This window comes from Cervus canadensis, chromosome 28 (genome assembly GCF_019320065.1).
Source record: "Cervus canadensis isolate Bull #8, Minnesota chromosome 28, ASM1932006v1, whole genome shotgun sequence".
Lineage (NCBI taxonomy): Eukaryota > Metazoa > Chordata > Mammalia > Artiodactyla > Cervidae > Cervus > Cervus canadensis.
The window spans coordinates 27,629,107-27,652,291 of NC_057413.1; the positions used below are offsets into that span (position 1 = coordinate 27,629,107).

A 23,185-nucleotide genomic window follows, 5' to 3' on the forward strand; every position below is an offset into this window, starting at 1 on the left:
TTTACCAGTTTTCTGCTGCCATGAGAGACTGGTATAAATGTAGTGGAGTGGTTGAAAGTCTCTCAGTCATGTCTGACTCTTTGCAACCTCATGGACTGTAGCCCTCCAGTCTCCTTAGTCCATGGGTTTCTCCATGAAAGATACTGAAGTGGGTTGTCATTCCCTTTTCCAGGGGATCTTCCTGACCCAGGAATCAAAACCGGGCCTGCTACATTGCAGGCAGGTTCTTTACCGTCTGAGCCACCAGGGAAGCCCACTCAACGTAGTGGCTTAAAGGAACACCCTTGATTGTCTCATAGTTTTACAAGTCAGAAGTCTGAACACTTGGCTGGTTTCTCTGCTCAGAGCCTCTCAAGGCTGAAATTTAGCTATTGGCAGGACTGCATTTCTTTCTTGAGTCTTTCTGAATGAATCCACTTCCAATCTGACTCAGGTTCTTGGCCTGATTCAGTTCCATGTGACTATGGGACAAAGATTTCTATTCCCTTGCTGGTTGTAGGCTGGGCAGGGGGTAGGTGGGGCTCATGCTTAAAGTTTAGGGCTACCCACTCTCCTTGCCTGTGACCCACTTCACCTGCAAAACCAGCATCGGTGACTTGTGCCCATCTCATGCTTTGAACTTCTCTTGCCTTCTCTTCTGCAGCATCTCTCTGATTCTAGCCAGTGAAAGTTCTTTGCTTTTAAGAATTTACAGGGCTCAATTGAGCCCACACAGATAAACTTCCCATTTCAAGATCCACAAACTTAATCACACAACCAAAGTCCTTTTGCCATATTCACATGTTCAAGAAGAGGGCATGGACATGTTTGGGAGGTTATTACTCAGATTGCCATAGTTCTTTGTAAAGCCATAGTTGTAGTTTTAGAAGGTGGAAGAGCACGAGCTAGTAAGCTGGAATACTGATGCTACCTCTGAAAGATTTATTTTTTCTCAGAAAAGAAGGAACACCTGGTTTATCTGATTTCAGAGTTATTATAGAAATATGGAGGACTTTGTATCTTCTCTCCAGGGAGAACATCAGGTTTTGATGGAAAAATTATCAGTATAACTGTATTTATTTGATATGATTATGTAACATTATGATTCTTAAGCTTATTTTTGTCTCACCTTTGTTAAAATTTGAAGCAAAAAATATTTTATAGGCATACCTCAGAGATACTGCAGCTTTGGTTCTGGATTGCACAATAAAGTGAATATCACAAAAAGCAGGTCTTATAAATGTTTTGGTTTCCCAGTACATATAAGAGTTATGCTTACATTATGCTGTAATCTCTTAAACGTGCAATAACATTTATCTTTAAAAAAAGCAATAATACATATCCCTTCATTAAAAAATACTTATTGCTAAAAAATGCTGAACATCTTCTGAACCTTCAGTGATTTGTCATCTTTTTGCTGGTAGAAGGATTGAATTATTGTGATAATTACTCATATATGACACAGAGACACAAAGTGAGCAAATGCTGTTGGGAGAATGGTGCTGACAGACCTACTTCATGCAGGGTTGCCACACGGCTTCAATTTGTAAAAATCTCAGTATTTGCAGTGTAACAAAATGAGGTGTGCTTGTGTCTTGATATCCATTTGAATATGTATTTTAAAAAATTAATTTTATTAGAGTATAGTTGCTTTAAATATTCTGTTAGTTTCTACTGTACAACAAAGTGAATCAGCTATATGTATACATATTTCTCGTCCTTTTTGGATTTCCTCCTCATTTAGGTCACCACAGAGCATTGGGTAGAGTGCCCTGTGCTATACAGTAGGTTCTCAATAGTTATCTATTTCATACATAGTATCAATAATATAATAATATCAATAATATATAATATATATATATATATCCATCCCAGTCTCCCAGTTCATCACCTCCTTTCCCCCTTGGTAACCATACATACATTTGTTACATGTGTTTTAACTATGACTTTATTATAAACTGTCATTGATTGATCCTTTTGAACTGTGGTGTTGGAGAAGACTCTTGAGAGTCCTTTGGGCTGCAAGGAGAGCAAACCAGTCAATCCTGAAGGAAATCACTCCTGAATAATCTTTGGAAAGACTAATACTGAAGCTGAAGCTCCAGTACTTTGGCTACCTGATGCGAAGAGCTGACTCATTGGAAAAGACCCTGATGCTGGGAAGATTGAAGGCAGGAGGAGAACGGGATGACAGAGGATGAGATGGTTGGATGGCCTCACTGACTCATTGGACATGAGTTTGAGCAAGCTGGGGAGTTGGTGATGGACAGGGAAGCCTGGCGTGCTGCGGTACATGGAGGTCGCAAAGAGTTGGAAATGACTGAGCAACTGAACTGAACTGTCGTTGATATATTTATTTACCACGATACCACTTTAAAATACAGCCTCAGTCACCAAATTACCCCTGAGTTAAGGGAACAGAATGTAGGCATTAGGAACTCCTGAATGTCCAGTGCTTGGTGATGCTTGGTGACACGAATGTAAACTTCTGTAGTAAGGGAAAACAGCTAATTTTCCCTTGCTCTCTCAGACACATCGATAGCCCACCCAAATAGCTGAGTATGAACCTGCAAAAGCTTAGATGAGGGAGCACTGCATTTTGCAGCAATTAATTTTGCAGAGGAAGCAGTCTGTTTAAAGATGCCTGCAGCACTCACTAAAATGGGGGCTGTTTTTCAAGGCCACCAGAGCTGCAGTGGGCTCAGGCTGGTTCATCAACAAAAAATGCTAGAATACGGCCTCCTGGGTTTTGCAAAAGGAGGGACTGGAGGGGCAATGAATTATGCTCACCTGCTAGAGCTGGGTGAAGTCTGTAATTGTTTAGCCCCCTAGCACTCCCCTGCAAGGGTTAAAATGACAGAGATATTAGTTGGCGATGGCTAAAATTGTTGGTTTGAAGCTCTCGGCAATACGCAGACTGTTATTTACCGGACTTGGTCGATTTACTTCTTAATGCAATAATGACCTGTGAAATGAAACGTGAGCTAGACAATTGTTCCTCATTGTTTCCAGTAAAACAGCCCTTCATACCCCATTAAACCACCATTAATTCCATATGAAAGAGAGTCACGCACAAGTGCAGGATGGTCTCTCTTTCTTGGACTTTCCTGCTCCTGTGCTTCAGTTTTATTTTTCTTCTTTTATTTCGTATTTCCCTTTTTCTTCCTCTTTTCCTCCATTTCTCCAAATGGAAAATGGACATCTTGGAGTCCATGGTGGGAAATTCTTCCAAAGAATACTCTGAGTTACATCTCCTCCCAGAACAGGGGCAGGGTTTCAGTTGCCAAACCTCCACCTGGCTCGGTGTTTGCCTTGGACATGAAAATAGCTACAGAAACAGAAGAGTTTTGAAAAACAAGGAGCAGTTGTTTAGTCTTGTTTAAAAAAGATCCAGATGCCTATTCCACATGGATAGGTGCTCGTCTTCCCACACTGGTTGCCAAGGAACTGCCAAGGTAAGCCAGCCATGTGGATGGGTGATACACTTTCTCTGGCCTTGGGAGGAGTCCTTCCCACATCAGGAACACACAGGAGACACAGGAATCCCCTCTCTGTTCCAGGGACCTGAATAGTTTTGAGCTGCTTTCCCTTCTCCTGGGACCTATTCTAACTCCCCTCTAACAAAGGCCCCAGCCTGGAAGCACTAAGCCACGTGGCATGATAGCTGCTTCTGGAGCATTTCTTCTCACTGACTCTTTTGTCCTTATAACCTCATAGCAGGCACCCATCTTAAGTTTTTTCACTGACACAATGGAATGTTTTGCTATTCATTTTGCGTCTTACCGAAACCAAGCAAGGCCCCTCTGTGTTTCTCATTTCTTGTTTGTAGGAAAAAGACTATAGTCTCCTAGACTTTTCTGGAGTTCCAAAGAGCAGACTCAAGCAGTTACTAATTAGGGAAATGACAGAATGCAGAAACAGAGGAAAAGCAGTCAAGAAACAGTAGTTCAGTGGTTAAAACCAAATGCTAGTTTTATCACTTGGGCTTCCCTTGTGGCTCAGATGATAAAGAATCTGCCTGCAATGTAGGAGACTTGGGTTCAATCCTTGGATCAGAAGGATCCCCTGGAGAAGGGGATGGCAACCTGCACCTGTATTCTTGTCTGGAGAATTCTATGGACAGAGGAGTCTGGTGGGCTACAGTCAATGGGGTAGCAAAGAGTCAGACATGATTGAGCAACTAACACTTTCAGTTTTATTACTAGGACTAATCTTACTCCTAGTTCCCTCCTCAAGAGATATGCATAACAATCTGATACACATCTTTGAGTTGTTCTGTGGAAACTAAGACACTTCACCTACCCCACTTGAAGGAAGGTGAGTGCATGCTTACTTAGCACAAGCATAAAGACCCCAGACTGATTGGAACCAGAGGTTGATTAAGATTCCTGAAACATCATCCTGTTACCTTACCACCAACCAATCAGAAGAAAATCATGCCCCTTGCAACTCTCACCCCCAAATGTTGCCTTTTCCTGGAAACTGTCAGGGAGTTTGGGTCTTTTAATCATGAGCTACCCAGTCTCCTTGCTTGATGTATTGCAATAAATGCTGGACTTCTCCACAACCTGGTGTCAGATTTTGTCTCAGGTGTGTGTTAGGTAAAGAAGCCCAAGTTCAGTTCAGTAACATTGCTGTTTGCAGGCTCCCTACATGACTCTTCTGCCTCTCTGGTCATCAGTTCAGTTCAGTTCAGTCGCTCAGTTATGTCTGACTCTTTGCGATCCCATGAATCACAGCATGCCAGGCCTCCTGTCCATCACCAACTCCTGGAGTTTACTCAAACTCATCCCATTGAGTCGGTGATGCCATCCAGCCATCTCATCCTCTGTCGACCCCCTCTCCTCCTGCCCCCAATCCCTCCCAGCATCACGGTCTTTTCCATGAGTCAACTCTTCACATGAGGTGGCCAAAGTATTGGAGTTTCAGCTTCAGCATCAGTCCCTCCAATGAACACCCAGGACTGATCTCCTTTAGAATGGACTGGTTGGATCTCCTTGCAGTCCAAGGGACTCTCAAGAGTCTTCTCCAACACCACAGTTCAAAAGCATCAATTTTTTGGCGCTCAGCTTTCTTCACAGTCCAACTCTCACATCCATACATGACCACTGAAAAAACCATAGCCTTGACCAGTTGGACTTTTGTTGGCAAAGTAATGTCTCTGCTTTTTAATATGCTGTCTAGGTTGGTTATAACTTTCCTGATCATATTGTCTGTCAAATAACCTCAGTGTTGTTCTGAGGACTCTTGTGATTATATTTAGAACTGTTGAGACAAGTGTAGACTACCCCAAAATATGCCTTAATGCATATTGATTATTTCAAATGAACAATTATTCAAGTAACAGTTGATACTAGAGGGACACTCTGACCCTCCTCTTGGTCTCTTTGAAAGGAGAAAATAAATCTCTCATGTGAAAGTTGCTTTTCTTGCATTTGGGGGTAGGAGGGACACCATTAACACTAGGGACAGAGAATTTGGGGCCAAGAAGCTTGTATAAATAAACCTTGTTACTTCTTTCCTATTTTATTGCCCAAGCTTTACTTAAATTTCTTAGTAATTGAGCATCCAAACCTAAGTTCCTTTGTTCTGTCAGTTCCTCCCAAATTTATTGTTTTCGTGTCTAAAAAGTATAAAAATGTCTGCTTTGGCTACTTCTTAGGTCCCATTTCTATGAGACCTCTGTGCTCATAGATTAAAATTTGTTCGTCTTTCAGCTGTTAATATGACTTGTATCATTTTTTTTTATTAGTCTGGTTAAAAGAATTCAAGAGAAGTCGAGGGAAATTTCCCCATCCCCAACAGAGTCCATCAGACAGATACAAGATATATATATATATTTCAATCCAGAAAGTCCAGATTTGGCAATTAAGGTATTTTGTTTCCCCTTTCTCCTCTTGAGGGGAAGGGAATAAAAGGGGAAAGAAGATATTCTGAATCACCTAAATCACTCTTGATCACACACACACACTCAAAACAAATTCAAAATAACACCTATCAATTTTTTATATCCTTTCTACTTTTCAGTTTTGATTTTGGAGGTGTTTATCATTTGAAATTCTTAACAATTGGTTTTGCTACCTGTCTTAAAATGGTTCCACTTGTACATGAATTGTTCTTGAAGAGTCCATTGTTTTGTAAGTAGCAACTCTGGCACTGATTTGTATGATACTACCTGGTAATTGGGCTTCCCAGGTGGCACTAGTGGTAAAAAACCTACCTGACAGTACAGGAGACGTGAGACTCAGGTTCGATCCCTGGGTCGGGAAGACCCCTGGAGGAGGGCCTGGCAACCCACTCCAGTATTCTTGCCTGGAGAATCCCATGGACAGCGGAGCCTGGCAAGCTACAGTGCATAAGGTTCCAAAGAGTCAGACACGACTGAAATGACTTAGCATGCACATACACACTTGGTAATTAGAAAGGCTAGTAATTCCTCATATTCCCCCTCCACACAGGGTCATGTGTGCTGGGAATGAATAGTGTAGGAGACTGGGCACAAACAAAGATTGTGTCCCTATAGGACAAAGAGAAAGGCTGTTTACTTATTTAAATTTTTATTTTTTAATTGATTAATTCATTCATTCATTTTGGCCACACTATTTAGACCTTCCCTATGAATTCACTTTTTTTAAATTGAAGGCATCTGGTCCCATCACTTCATGGGAAATAGATGGGGAAACAGTGGAAACAGTGTTAGACTTTATTTTTTGGGGTTCCAAAATCACTGCAGATGGTGATTGCAGCCATGAAATTAAAATACGCTTACTCCTTGGGAGGAAAGTTATGACCAACTTAGATAGTATATTAAAAAGCAGAGACATTACTTTGCCAGCAAAGGTCCAACTGGTCAAGGCTATGGTTTTTCCAGTGGTCATGTATGGATGTGAGAGTTGGACTGTGAAGAAAGCTGAGCGCCAAAAAATTGATGCTTTTGAACTGTGGTGTTGGAGAAGACTCTTGAGAGTCCCTTGGACTGCAAGGAGATCCAACCAGTCCATTCTAAAGGAGATCAGTCCTGGGTGTTCATTGGAGGGACTGATGCTGAAGCTGAAACTCCAATACTTTGGCCACCTCATGTGAAGAGTTGACTCATGGAAAAGACCGTGATGCTGGGAGGGATTGGGGGCAGGAGGAGAAGGGGACAATGGAAGATGAGATGGCTGGATGGCATCACCGATTCGATGGGCATGAGTTTGAGTAAACTGCAGGAGTTGGTGATGGACAGGGAGGCCTGGCATGCTGCGATTCATGGGGTCGCAAAGAGTCGGACACGACTGAGTAACTAAACTGAACTGAACTGATAGTTGATTTATGTGTTAGCTTCAGGTGTATAGCAAAATGATTCGTTTTTATACATACATACATATATATATATATATTGGAGGCTTCCTTGAGACTCAGACAGTGAAGTATCTGCTTGCAATGCAGGAGACCCAGGTTCAATCCCTGGGTTGGGAAGATCCCCTGGAGAAGGAAATGGTAATCCACTCTAGTACTCTTGCCTAGAGAATTCCATGGTTAGAGGAGCCTGATCGGCCACAGTCCATGGGGTTCACAAAGAGTCAGACATGGCTGAGCAACTAACACTTTTCACTTTCATGTATATTTTTTGTCTTCCTCTTTGGCAACTCTAAGTTTGTTCCTTATGTCTGTGAATCTGTTTTGTATGTTATGTCTGTTTTGTATGTTTGTATGTTATGTCTGTGTTTTCTGTTTTGTAAATAAGTTTATTTGTATCTTTTTTTTATTCCACGTATAAGTGATATAATGTGATATATGCCTTTTTTACCTTTCTTCACTTAATAAGATAATCTCTAGGTCCATCCATGTTGTGAACTCACTCTTTTTATTTATTTATTAAACTTTTTATTTTGTAGTGTGGTATAGCCGATTAATACTATTGTGATAGTTTCAGGTGAACATTGAAGGGATTCAGCGATACATATGCATGTATCCATTCTCCCCTCCCATTCAGGCTGCCACATAACATTGAGCAGAGTTCCTTGTGCTATACAGTGGGTTCTTGTTGGTCATTCATTTTAAATACAGCAGTGTGTACATGTCCATCCCAAACTCCCTAACTCTCCCTTCCCCCCACTCTTCCCTCTGGCAATCATAAGTTCAGTGAACTCATTCTTGAATCTGCTGTACAATGGAGCTCATCACCTCATTCTTTCCTGGAAAACATATCTGGCATTTTACTGTTTACAGATAAAATTACAGAGCTCCCAGGAGCAAAGTGACTATGATCATATAGCCTATCAGACCAAACTTTTCGTTCCTTTTCAAGCCAGTATTTTTTTTCCCCTGTATTAAAATTCCTTTTAATAAAAAGTTAATTATAAAATAAAAGCAATTAGTGAAGTAAATAAGTGATTCATGGCTCATTTAAAATAAACTTCATTTTTTTTAAAAGAAAAAAAAATAATAGAGGGTAACCCTTTATTGTTCAGGGTAGACTTATTCCTATGGCTATTGCCTCTTTCAAGAGTTTACTGAGGCCTTACGTGTCCTTCAATGGGATGCCCTCTTCACTCCAGGAGGAAGTGAAGTCTTCTTCCTCAGACTGCCTTGGAATTTACTAGAATGTTGTTATTCAAGTTACATTTTGCTTAGCATGATTAACTGTATTAGCATGTGGTAGTGACTTCTTTCTCTGATTTGATTATAACCTTTTGGAGGGAAGGACAGATTTATTATGCCCTTTTTAGTTTAGTTTAATCAATATGTATTGATTTTCCATTACAATTTAATAATAGTTACTACTATTACAATAGTTTCTCTTTACTGGGTGCCTCTTACATGCAAGACATTGTGTGGCATCTGTGGCCCCTTTGGGCCCCTCCCTGACTCCAGTTGCATTCCTTTCCCTTCCCCCTCCTGGAGAAACTATCTTGAATTTGGTGTTTCTCATACCTGTGTACTTCATATTCTTTCTTTATTAATTTGGTTGGGAAAATGAATAAGTAAATTTTTACCTGCATGGGGTATACCAGCTTCAGTGACATTCATCACTTGTTCTCTGTTCAGATGTCTCTCTGTCTTAGGCGATGCATTTCTTCTCCTGTCCTTCCAAGGGATTGGAATCAACTGTATTAGTATTGTTGAGGAAATGACAAGGAGATGCAAAGATGCAGGGTGAGGATGTGTTCGAGGAAAACAAAGCCAAGTTCCTATTTTCTGGAGGGAGATGGGGCACCTCTACTGTGTGTCTTTTATGTTCTTCACCAGAGTAGGTATTTCTCAAAATTCTGCTAATAGAATAGCCTTCAATTTTAGTTCTCGGTGTCCTAGTTATCTGGGAGAACTCCATGATGGGTAAATCAAACTTGTGAAGGTCTGTGAAAGTGGTTTAGTTCTGAATTCCTGCTTTCTCTATATGCTAGTAAGAATTTGTTTTAGAGTTTTTAGAATTTTTCTTACCTTTCAGGAAAAAGCAAATGGAAGGAGCTTGCGTACACTTGGCCTTCTCACTTGCTACCTCTGTGACCTTGGAGAGGTCATTGATGTTCCCTTAGCCTATTTCCTCATCTGTAAAATGGGTACAGCAATACCTGTTCTGCCTAATTTTCAGAGTTTCTTTTAAAAAGAGATGAGATAACTCATGTTGCTTGTAAACTATAAAACACCATAAATATAAAGGGAAATAATTTTGGTGGATGCTCTTCTGTGTCTCATCATGGGGGAAAAATGACGGAGGTGCTTATTCTGCCTGAGTAGACAGTATTTCAGAGAAGGCAGTGGCACCCCACTCCAGTACTCTTGCCTGGAAAATCCCATGGATGGAGGAGCCTGGTGGGCTGCAGTCCATGGGGTGTCTTAAGAGTAGGACATGCCTGAGCGACTTCACTTTCACTTTTCACTTTCATACATTGGAGAAGGAAATGGAAACCCACTCCAGTGTTCTTGCCTGAAGAATCACAGGGACGGGGGAGCCTGGTGGGCTGCCATCTATGGGGTCGCACAGAGTCGGACATGACTGAAGCAACTTAGCAGCAGCAGCAGTAGACAGTATTTAGACTTGAAGCTCAAATATGAAAACCCTAGTTAATTGCTTCTATTTATCTAAGATTATAGCATCATGAAAAATGGTCTTGTTTTCATTTGCCTTAATGTATCCCTAGTCCAGAACACAGTTGTCAAAATCTATCTGCTTATTGATTATATAAAAAACTGGTAAATATGAATCTTCTCTTGATCCATGGCTTCAAGAGAAGTTCCAAGGCCTGAGAACAAAACAATAGTTGACAAAACCTTCACCTTCTAAGAGGCTTCCCTGGTGGCTCAGATGGTATAGAATCTGCCTGCAATGCAGGAGACCCAGGTTCAATCCCTGGGTTGGAAAGAACCCCTGGAGAAGGGAATGGCAACCCTGTGCAGTATTCTTGCTTGGAGAATTCCATGGACAAAGCAGCCTGGCAGGCTACAGTTCTTGGCATTGCAAATTCAGTGACTAACATTTTCACTTCACCTTCTAAAGTGAGGCTCCAGAGTTCCATTGTTGTCAATGACAAAAATTTTCTGTATTTGTGCTGTCCAACATGGTTGCTACTAGCACATGTGTGTGTTAAGCAGTTGGAAGTGACTAGTGAGCTTGAGGAATGGAATTTTACTTTATTTTATTGTGATTAATTAAAATCTAAACTTACATAGCTACATGTGGTGAGTGGCTACTATGCTGGACAGTGCAGGCTAAGACAATCTATGTTGTTATCAAGGAAGTGGCTAGAACCTAGGGTAACCTCTCTCTATGCCTTCAGGTACCTCCAGGTATAAGGGAAGAGGAGAAAGAGCACTTTCTGTAGGATCATACTGTAATTAACTTTCAATATGCTGTGAATTGTTCATCTCTGCTCACAGGAGGATAGAGCATACTGCTTACCCTCCTATCCTCTCAAAGGAGTATTTTATTTTCCCAGAAAACAAAATATTTGTTTTGTTTTTGCTCCTCCCCCCCTCAATTAGTATTCTTTTATTGTTTCTTTTCTGTGCTTAAACTTTGAAAATTTTCAAACATAAGGATAGGATTATAAAACCTCTATGTATCCATCACTCAGTTTCTTCAGTTATCAACTCATGTTTAACTTTGTTCTGTCTCACTACCCACTCACTCCTACCCCATCAAGATTATTTTAACGTTGTGTATTTCACTATGTACCTTTATAAGATAAGGACTCAAAAACACAGAGGGAGTTGGGTTTTAAGTTACCACTTGAAGTTTACAGGCAGAGTCTGCTATCAGACACCCTGAAGAAGGGTCTGTAGGTGAGAGATGGGCTAAGTGGCTTGTACTAAAGAAGGTTTCACTTCCTAGCTTGCTGAGCAAAGATCCCAGGCCCATAGTATTACAAGTCTGTGCTTATTAGTGGAGCATATCATGTACCATTTTAACAGACTCACCCAAGAAGTGTGAGGTGACCTCAAGTGAGAAGTGAATGCTGGGCATCAGAGGCTATCAGAAAAGTTGTAAATAGCCATTTAGAAGCAGGCATCTCCATGCCAGATAGGCAACTGTAGATCCTGAGTGCAAATCTCTATGGGACCCACAGGAGGGTAAAAAAAAAGAGTCAGTTTTAGACATTTTCAGTACTCAGGGTATCAGTGCTAAGTTAGCTAGATGATAAATGTTAAACTCAACATTCAAAAAACTAAGATCATGGCATGTGGTCCCATCACTTCCTGGCTAACAGATGAGGAAAAAGTGGCAACAGTGACAGATTTTATTTTCTTAGGCTCCAAAATTGCTGTGGCTGGTGAATACAACTGTGAAATTAAGACACTTGCTCTTTGGAAAAAAAACTTTGACAAACCTAGACAGCACATTAAAAAGCAGAGACATCATTTTTCCGACAAATGTCCATAATCAAAGCCGTGGTTTTTCCAGTTGTCATGTATGGATGTGAGAGCTGGACCATAAAGAAGGCTGAGTGCCAAAATATTGATGCTTTCGAATTGTGGTGCTGGAGAGGACTCTTGAGAGTTCCTTGGACAGCAAAGAGGTCAAACCAGTCAATCCTAAAGAAAATCAACCATAAATATTCATTGGAAAGACTGATGCTAAAGCTGAAGCTCCAATACTTTGGCCACCTGAGGCAAAGAGCTGACTCATTGGGAAAGACTCTGCTGCTGGGAAAGATTTAAGGCAGGGGGAGAAGGGGATGACAGAGGATAAGATGGTTGGATGGCATCACCGACTCAATGGACATTAGTTTGAGCAAACTCTGAGAGATAGTAGAGAACAGGGAAGCCTGGCAGTCCGTGGATTCACAGAGTTGGACACAACTTAGTGACTGAACAACAGCAACATATATTCTTAGTTCTGGGAAACCTCTTCTGTTCTATATAGCTCTTCTGTCTCTCAACTCCAGGCCCCAAGCTCAATCCTGGAAAACTGGAGACTTCATAGTTAGTGGAGGAAGAGGGATTGAAGTAGAAAAATAATGCAAAACCAATCATATTTTTCTCCAACACAGATTTCTCAGCTCAAAACTGACTCAAGCTGAAGGAAGGAAGAAGGTTTCAAAAGGATTTGAGATTGCATTGGACTGGACTGGAATGTTTCATATGTGAGAGTAATCAGAAAAGCTATGTCATCTACCTGGGGTTTCATCCAGCATCTGAGAAAAAATTATTTGACAGCATGAGTTTAACTGGGAATGGGTTAGGAAGACTAAATTTCCTCTCTTGCACCTGCTGAGTCCAGCTCACTTGGTAAACAGATTACAGTAATAAGGATAATTGTACATTATTAATGATACATTGATAATGATGGTGATGAATAGCTAACATTTATCAAGTATTTGCAACCTGCTAGGTACTCTTCTAAGCATTTTATCTGTTTTAACCCCTCAGCTGGAGATTCATATGGAGTTGATTCCTCCCTAGGAGAGGGAGCTCTGATAACTGGATTGTAAGACTTTCTGAGTCTCACTGGAAGATAAAATCACATATGCTGAAAAATCATTATCACTGAACACACTTAACAAGCATTTCACATGCATTATTTCATTTACTACTTTAACAGCACTGTGAAATAATTACTCATTTCATCCATTTTATACATAAGTAAATTGAGGTTCAAAGGAATGAGGTCAATTTACCTTCTGACAGGTCTAGGCTGAAAATCTAGTGCTGTGAGGCCTCAGCGTCTTGCTTTTTACCATTACCCTACATCTGAAGCCAGGACTACTGCTCACCTATTTTCACTTCTTGAAAATGAGTACATCAATTATAAGAAACAAGAAATTGTCCTGTTCAAGCAAAATTAAAAGTTGGTCAAATTGAACATTGTAAAACACTTTGGGTACTAATTAGTAATACAATTAGCTCCTTCCCTTGTCCAAAACACTCAACTTTAGCATGGAAAAACAATACAGAAAATGGCTCAAATGGACTGTCAGCGTGTATTCCGGCAAATATAGGAAAAACAAGAGCCAGGGCCAACTGTTCATTTCTGACCCCCTAGAGTCCTCCTGATCCTCACAAATCTTCTTCCTCTCCACTTTATTTCATTGTTGTTCTTAAAATGAATTCCAAAACCCAAGAGAGGGATAAGGCTCTTACCAAGAAGAGAAAGAAAAAGCTATGCTGTTACGGTTCAGTGTATTCTGAACTCTTGAAATTTGGGGCCTATTTATACTTCAAGACAAACAGAGATCATGTTAACAATAGCAGATGTTGCGAGGGGAGGATAGAGTTTATTACAGGCAGACCTATGTGGGGTCAGAAGCAATAGGCTCTTCCTGGGGAGGAAGTCGGATGGGCAGCTGCAAGGCTAGAAAGGGCTCATGATTGTATTACGGTCCAGACTTAGAGCACGGTGTGTTGCCCAGGTCTGTGGTTGGAAGCACATGCAGCTTCGCTACCCCTCACTCAGTTTTTCTTGTTGGTCTCAGGTGTTACTTCCAAAACTGCGTAGGTGGCTCAGATGCAAGGAAAACCTCTAACTGTTCTGAAGGGGCTAGGAGACAACTCATATTTGCAAATATGATTGGAAGCATTTATCTTTCCTTCCCCTTCTACATCTTCTAAATATTAGCATTTAATAAAATACACATTTCTTTCATTTATTTTGAACTGCCTCCAAAGCCAGCAAATACCAGAACCTCAAATATTATGATAGGATAGGTTCTTTATTGGTTTGTTTTCTTTTCATTCTTTCTGTTTTTACTGTGTGATTCTTTTTCATTATAAATCCTTATGTTTCCAACTCAAGGAGCCTGACTAATCAGAAGGGCTTCCAGCAGAGGTAGACAAATATTCTCAGTGCAGTCCTGAGACCCTGCAGATGCAGATAGCTCTGCTATTCACAGGAAATGAAGAAGGCAGGTCCATCAGAGACAGAGGATTTCCTCTTCAGATAAAGTATGTTAGCTGTTGCCTGTTAGTGATATAAAGCTCTGGAGGAGAGAGGCAAGATGGTCTAATGATGGGGGAAATGGCCTCCTCTTATCCTGGATGCTGTTGAAAGCAGAACCAGAGACAAAGTTCACACATAGGTTATTTATTTGGGAAATGATCCAGGAACAGAAGCAGGGGATAGAAAGAGCGAAACAAAGGCGGGAAAGCAACTCAAGATATTACAGGAGATGCTTGATCCTCAAGGACTTGTGAAGACCCTTTTGAATTGTATCTCCATTCTTCCCATGGGCAAAAGGAAAATATACCTGTTCATGTCTCTGATTGGTCAAAATCCTAATCCTAACACTTCCTGGTTTCATGTGTATGAATGCTAAGTGGTTCATCTCATGGGCAGCATCAGAGAGGCCCAGAGCAGAAGGTAAAACATAGTCAGTTTTCTTTTGCATGGAAATGAGACTCACATCAGTGGCTGGAGTAAGAGATAATTTGATGTGGTATACATGAATATGCAACACAGAGCTGATTATTACATAGTCAACTGAAATATATGAGATGGCATTAGAAGTTGTCCTTGACAGGGATGGGTAAGAACACTCCACTGAAAGTAGAAAGGTAGGTCTTTGTTGGGCCTGCAGTAATAGATTAAAGGTGTTTTTTTCCAGTTGTTTCAGTGCATATAAGAACATGAATAGATTGGCCATACATACATTGCAAATAATCTGCCTTCAGTATATGAGAGAATAATATTGTTTCTGTGGATCTGTGATTCAGAAAACAAGAGGTAGGCATGGGGAGAGCAGCAGGTACAACAGACATAAACATCAGTTAGTTGTTTCAGTTGTTGAAGAAATATAAGAGAGGAATGTGTAGGGGAGGAAAAACGTTTACCCATCTTAGGTTCATTGGCTGGAGTCCTACAACATAGACCCGCAAAAGATGGATTAACAAGAGAAAAGCAAACATAAGTTCATTAATGTGTACATTGTGCATACACATGGGATTACTTGCTGATGAATAACTCAAAAGAGTGGTTAGAACTTGAGCTTAGACCTTGGACATCTTAGCAAAGAAAAGTGACAAGACAAAAGAAAGGGACTTTGAGCTTCCAGAGGTGCTAAGTTGTGGGAAGGTAAATATATGGAGACACTAAATGTAGATCAGGGTTACGTGGTAATGTTTGTGATGTGGACTTTTCTGGCACCATCTCTAGGCCGATAAGGGTCTAGAGTCTCAAATGACTAACTTCAGTCCTTCCTGGTAGAGAGAGGGAGGGGAGACACTATTACAAAAGCCAGAGATCTTTTCTTGTATCTGCTATTTCTAAATTGTCTTCAGCTCAAAATAATCAATATGCCAAACTGAGCGGGGAGTGGGTTTGGGGGAGAGGAAGGGGAAGACATATACTGTTACCCTTCAAAAGTTACCTAGAACCACTGTAAAACTTAGATTTACCCACATCCTTATTTTACTTCTGTGATTATAATTAGGGCAAATTACAATGAATTCCTGTGTGTTTGACCGTGGGCTTTCAACATTATAAGTGCCATGCATATCACCTAATAGATTTAATTTTTATCTAAATTTGTATTAAGATTATTAAGTTGAAATTTTATCCTTGGAAATTGACAATCTGTGTATGCTGCTTCTCTCTATGTAGGCCACAAAGGATAATTTCAGCTTAACAGCACCAGTGATTAAACAGGTTTTCTGCCCATTACACAACACATGTAATTTTCTGTTATTACTGCTGATTGAATTCAGGGCCAACTCAGGCAGAACTGTGAGACGGGTACTGATTTTCTTTGGTGTTTGCCTTCTCACTTCCCTTTTCTCCTTCAAGCATCTATCCTGGCCTTATTTCCAGTTGTTACTTGGGTATTTTCACTTTAATAGAAAATTGCTGCTAGTAAAAATTCTTTAAGGTCCAACTAAATGAATCTTTCCTGGTGGACTTTTAGATGGAAATGGGGCCCTGTGAGAGAGACATTTTCTGGAGAAGGGCAGCCATCAATCTGTGCAATGGGCGTCGCACATCTATCATGTTGGGTTGTGAGGAGCAAGTCTGAGACAAGGTCTCTACTTGTGTCTTCAAACTGTTCTTGAGGCCCTTGACCCTGTATCCCTCTGTGGCTCCATCTGTGTCCGCTTCATCTCTTCATAGTCAAACTTCTTAAAGGAAAAGTTCCCTGACTGACTCCTCCTCATGTCTTATTCAGTCTCTCCCACTGCACCGTGGTTTGTTTCCTCTTTTCTTCACTTAAATTGCACTGGCCAATATCAGTGATTGCAAATTACTGGATGCTTTCTCCTTATCTACATAGTCTCTGCAGAATTTGACTGAGTCTGCTCCCTGATTCTTCAAATCACATCCTGCTTTGGTTTCCAAGGCAACGTGCTTTCCTGGTTCTCCAACTTCTCAGTAATAGAGTACTGAAAGGGGTCAGGGCCAGGGTGGAAATGTAATGTCCAGCAGTATCCCCCCTCTTGGATACACATAACTGAATTTCCTTAATTCTTGTAATGAATATTTAAGCCCCTTTCTGACCTTCTTGCTAGTCTGAGTTTTTACAAAAAAATTTTTTGGAATTTCCACTGCCCCAGCCATTGCCGCCTCCTCATATTCTCCATCTGAGTCCTCTTCTCCTCATTCCACCAATGTTAGTGATCTTTAAAGTTTTGCCATTAGCCATCTTCTTTTCCTCTTTTTCCTCTCTTTATCTTATTAATGCCCTGGCCTTCAACTCTTAGATCCCAAATCTTGACCCTTGTTTCAGATTCACCCCTAACTTCCACATCTGCATACCCAACCATCTGTTAGACATCTCCATTCTACCTATGTTAGAATGCCTTATCTTCAGCACTCCATCTCTTATAAGTCTCCCAAATTAGTAGTTTAGTCACCCTTGCTGCTTCACCGTCTCAGCCCCTTCTTTCATGTAGTCTTCATGTAGTCACAGTGGCTTGCCAAATACATTAAAGTTGATAAATTCATCCTCTTTTCCATTCTATCCCTACTACCTTGGTGTGGGCCTTAATCTGAGCTATAGCAGTGAATACTGTTCTCTCTCTCCCTACTCTTTGTTATTGTTGTTCAGTCGCTAAGTCATTCCCAACTCTTTGCGACCCCATGGACTATAGCCCACCAAGCTCTTCTATCCATGGAATTCTCCAGGCAAGAATACTGGATTGCATTGTCATTTCCTTCTCCAAGGGATCTTCCTGACCCAGGGATCGAACCTGTGTCTCCTGCATTTTTCCTACTGTAAACCTCTATAATTCTATTAATGCAGTCTACCCATGGAAGACATGCTCCTTCTAAAATGCAAATGTGATCACATAAACATCAGCATAAAACTTTTAACTGGTCTCCCTTTATTTTATAAAATAAAATCTAAATTCACTACCGCGATATCTGATAGGCTTTGTGATAGGACCTTACAAGGTCAGTCCTCCTTTTAGGCCACCATATCCCTCCACAGTAAAATTAAACATTCCATGTTGCTTGAAGCCTCTGTACCTTTGGTCATTATGTTCTTCTGAGTCATTCTCTTAATTTCAACAGTGAAATGAAGGGATTGTGGATACACTTCCTTTCTACAGATATTGATTGATGGATGTGAATGTCAGGGGAAGGACAAAGAATGGCAGAAGGTGTATCATGTCTCATCTGGTTCCTACTGCCTCTCATTAGTATTAGCAGGACTGACAGAACTTTCTGAGGTAGAAATACCTTCTTGGAAATGTACTAGGAACCTTTCAAGCTAGGATCATTAGAGCAGTGAGATGAATAACCTGTGTCCCTCAGAAACAGCAGAGCACATTCTAAACCCTTGTATTTGTGTTTATAGCCAGATAAGCTTTCGGGGAATTAAAACCAAAGGTGGACCTTTTGGTGTAATGCAGGGAGATGCCAAAGTTGTCATCTAATTGATATCTGAAGACAAAAAGTTATGAGCCTTTTAGTGCTTCATTCACCAGCCAGGTTGCCACATTTTAAGTCATGGTTCACCACTGGCCTCCTCAGAAGAGAGGAGATGTAAGAATTTGGTTTCCTTATGAATTTATAAAATATGTGAATAGTTTGGGTGTTTATTACCTATTGTACATTGCATTAGTTTGAAAGGTAAAAAATAATATTAGAGTTTTCTCCCTTCTTTCTTCTACCTTGGATTTATATTGAATAATCTGGAGTTTTCTTGTTTGTTGTAAATTCTCATTTTAATTCTTGAGATGGCTAGGGAACATTTCTCCATTAACTGAAGCTTTCAAATAAACAGAACCTTAATTGTCAGAATAAAAAAAAGTTATTGTAACAGATGTAGTAAAAACATAAATAAAATACTTGATTGTGTTCTCATTGTCCCTTTCAATTCAGGCAAATTACCTGGAATGCCTATTTATAAAGCTATACCATGAAAATAGACCAGAATGGTCATTCAGAAGCGACACAGGGATTCTTCATTAAATATTATAAAGATCCTTTTTACTAATATTTCAAGAAGAGAAATATGTATTTTTAGAGAAATTTTCAACAGCATTTTCCTAAGTCCTCCCTCTGTGTTTATGTAGCACTTCAAACAAACGTTTATGTAGCACTAAAATATATATGTATATGTTTATATATACACTTTTATTGCAAACATGATACATGCCATTATTGTACTTTGTCCATTTGTCTTTCTGCTCTTTAATTTTAGTGCTTTGAGGGCAGGAAACCATTCTTCTTTGCATCCTCATCACCTACCACAAATTCAGGAGAATTATAGTAAATAATATTTAATTGAAGCCAACTCCAAACGAAAAATGAATTTCTGACAATTCCAAGTCCCAGAGAAAGTTTGGTACATTCCCTGTCATTTATTGAGGTCTTAGAAGATAAAATTTATGGCAATAACTTCTGTTAATTACATTGTCCAAGGTAAGGTAAATTGGATACAAGTTCTGAATTTCATCCATAAGTTTGTGGAAATTTATTTTTTCTCTTATTAAACAGGTATGTATATAATGTCTTCAACTTTGCCAAAAATGTCAAATCTCTTACAGGAAAGGTTTGCTGCCCACTATTCTGTAAAATACTTTATATAAGTTTAAGGAGTCATTAGTTTATAAAAATTTCTCTATTTCAACTTTTTAACACTGGCCTGAATATTAAAACCGTGAGTTCTGCTTCTCACCTGTAGCTACGTCTGACGTTCTTGTGTACCTTACTTGACTGGGCATAGGGCTGAATGCAGAATGGATGTTTAGTAAAAAATGGTTAATTGATTTAGGTGTATGATCAGAAATAAATGCTAGACTCTTCAGACAGACTTAACTCTCTGCTATACATTAGCTAGAAGAAATGGAGAAATCTGTCAAGAACTTGAGGTGATAATTCACATAGCTTAAGAGATGGCTCCAAATTAATATGTCAGGCCAATAGGCTGATTGTTAGTTAATTATAATTTAATATTTTCAAACTGTAGCATTATTTCAAACTGCAGTGACACCAACCATAAATATATTTTAAAAGATCTCAAAAGTAGGTAACCATATAAAAAAGGAATTACATAGACTGAAATTAAAACCCAGAGTTAATGTCTTGGTTAGTTAAGTGCTTTAGTGAAATTTTTCTTTTTCTCTTTTGGTTACTGGGAAGTCCTTCCTAATTTCACTTATTAAAAGGGTACATTTTCAGCTGCCTTGATGAGGTGGGTTGCACTGTAAATCCTGCCTAAGTGTAGTTGGAATAAACCAGTCAAGAATTTAACCTCTGTTTGACAAACTAATTGGCTAGGAGTTTAAAACCATCAGTTATGTAGTAAAACTGTATGCCATCAATTAGGGTGAACTGATTATGTTCTCTTGGCTTCATGTTTGAGGAATCTTGTTAGCAGTTGAACTCTCTTTGTGATTTGCTCAACTCTGAGAAAATGACTCAGCCTTTTGTATAAGCATGAGGTTTTCAATTCCCTGCAAATTTCACAGAGCTTTTAGGTAATGGGCTGCATTTTACCGAAGGGAGTGATGTCAAGTGCACATGGAAAAAATGGTTCTGGCATATTATTCTTTCCTTAGTGAATCACAAATGAGCTCTTCATGTCTGATTTCTTCTCTGGACAACCCAGCTGAGGGGGTGGGATGTGCAGTGAGATAGGAGTCCTTCATGGGCTACTGTCTTCCCCTGAAAAACTCCAGGTATAATCCAGAGTCAGTGATCCAGAGGACTCAGAGAATAAGAACTTAGAGAATTAGAATAGAGAATTAGAGAATAAGGATTTAGAAAATAAGAATGTGATCCTTATTAATGACATGAAAACTGGGAATCTGGACAAGACAGAATTCAGAGAAAGAAAGAAGGATATGGGACCTGGGGACATCCTTCAGCCAGAGAGGAGAATTGAGTTTTAGCTATTGATGACACCCAGACGCTCCCTCCATTTATCAAAAGAGGCTTGATATTTTAAAGTACCATTTATGGTTTTCTGTTTGCATTCTAGATCTGCTTTTTCCAGAAACTTGGAGCTAGAGGTCTTTGTTCAGTCATCACAATTCATATTATATTTTAGGTTCTTGTTTGTACTATCTCAGAACACTTGGGGATTTTATTATTTGCTATGAAGTCAGAATTAAAGCATATTTGACATTTTCTATTTGTGCTTTCTGTGAGTGAGTACCTGGCGATGATCAAGCTAAGTTCAAGTTATAAAATACCCCCAGCTAATATACCCTATGCATATCTTTAAAGTGAATAATTACTCAGGCAATTGATTATTACTTTTGTGTGTATGTATACATAAACACCTCATGAGTACAGAAGCCCAATCTGTTCTATTCATGACTATTCCTAGGATAATAATTCTCACTGAATATTTGTTTGTTGATCTAATGAGTGTGATTCTGATTCTTGTAACAGCATGGTGCACATTTTTATAGTTGTTGTAGATACAAAAAGAATTAAATAAGTAGCTCAGAGCTATTGCAGCTCCCCTGACCAATGTTATAATACAATTTTAGAGGCTCTTATAGTATTGAATAAAACATTTTATTATGGTTTCAAATGTTTGATATCTGAATACTTTGTACAAAACACTTTATTGGAAAATAATGCTATTTTTCAACTGGAGTGCTAAAATGTATTATAACAGTTGATAAAGATATTTTTAAAGGAAGTCACTCTAGAATTCTTAAAACTGTCAACCAATGATATCAAATGTTAGTGAGAATGAGGAGCATATGTTGCTTGTAGATATATAGATATAGTATATAAAGAATATAGGTACTCTGAAAATAGTTTGGAAGTTTCTTACAAAGTTATATATATATGTACTTAACATGTGCTTGTGTGTGTGCTATGTCACTTCAGTCATGTTCAACTCTGCGACCCTAAGGACTGTAGCATGCCAATCTCCTCTGTTCATGGGATTCTCCAGGCAAGAATACCAGAGTGGGTTGCCATGCCCTCCTCCAAGGGATCCTCCTGGCCCAGGGATCAAACCCATGTCTCCTGTGTCTCCTGCATTGGCAGGCACGTTCTTTATCAGTAGCACCACCTGGGAAGCCCATATACTCAAAATGTTCTCCAGAAATCCTGTTTATGGTTATTTACTCTAGAGAAATGAAAACTTATGTTCACTCTAAAACTTGCAGACATATTGTTACCAAATGCAAGTTCCTGTGCCCAACACACAGTGAGGTCAAACAAACTGAAATGTCAGAGTTTGGATCAGAGAAAGGTTTATTGCAGGGAGTAGAGAAGGGGTAGAAGAATGGGTGGCTCATATGGAAAAAGCCCCAAACTCCTCAGATGGTTTCAGCAAAGCACTTTTAAAGGCAGGGTGAGGAAGAGGCATGGCTGTGTGCTGTGCTTAGTCGCTCAGTCATGTACGGCTCTTTGAGACCCTATGGGGGTAGCCCGCCAGGCTCCTCTGTCCATGGGATTCTCCAGGCAAGAATACTGGAGTGGGTTGCCATTCCTTCTCCAGGGGGTCTTCCCAACCCAAGGATTGAACTCAGGACTCCAGCACTGCAGGTGGATTCTTTACCATCTGAGCCATCAGGGAAGCCCAGGGCATGGTTAATTGCTGCATACTTCTTAGGATTGGATCATTTGTTCTAGCAGCTGTCCACATAGGTCAAGTCTCAGTGTTCCTGTAAATCTCCAATACAACAACTGTTCTCTGTTCTGCAACCTTTTATCTTTATATGAATGGACTCCTATAGGTCAGAACCTTCAGAATGGGCTATCCTGTGTGTTTTAGGCCATGGGCAACATTCTTTTACAGAAGAAGCAGAGTCAGCATGACTAAGCACAGGCAATAGAACAGATCTAAGATGGAGTCAGATGTGTTCTTTCCTATTAAAAAATGTTCAGAGCAGCTTTATTGGTGATAGTCAGAAGCTGGAAACAACCCAGTATCCTTCACGAGGGGCCTGGATAAATAAGTTCTGGCATATCCATGCAGTAGAATACTGTTGTTGTTCAGTCCCTAAGGTCCTCCCAACTCTTTGTGATCCATGGACTGTAGCCTGCCAGGCTTCTCTGTCCATGAAATTTTCCAGGCAAGAATATTGGAGTGGGTCTCCATTTCCTACTCCAGGGGATCTTCCTGACCCAGGTCTCTTCCTGCGTCTCTTGCATTCCTGAATTGGCTGGCAGATTCTTTACTACTGATGCCACCTGAGAAGTATAATGCTACTCAGATAAAAAGGCATGAACTGTTGGTACATGTTCGTATTGATACAGGCAAGATGGATGATTCTCAAAGACGGGGAGTGAAAGAAGTCAGTACGGAAAGGCTACTTACTCTATGATTTCAACTATGTGATATTTTGGAAAGGGAAAAACTGTAAAGACAATGGA

General features: G+C 39.9%; 1 protein-coding gene across 7 annotated transcripts in view; it reads left to right on the top strand.

The window, feature by feature from the left end:
• The window catches only part of PKHD1 (PKHD1 ciliary IPT domain containing fibrocystin/polyductin), a 429,461-nt gene that overhangs the window by 337,060 nt on the left and 69,216 nt on the right, over positions 1-23,185 (top strand). The window lies entirely within an intron of this gene.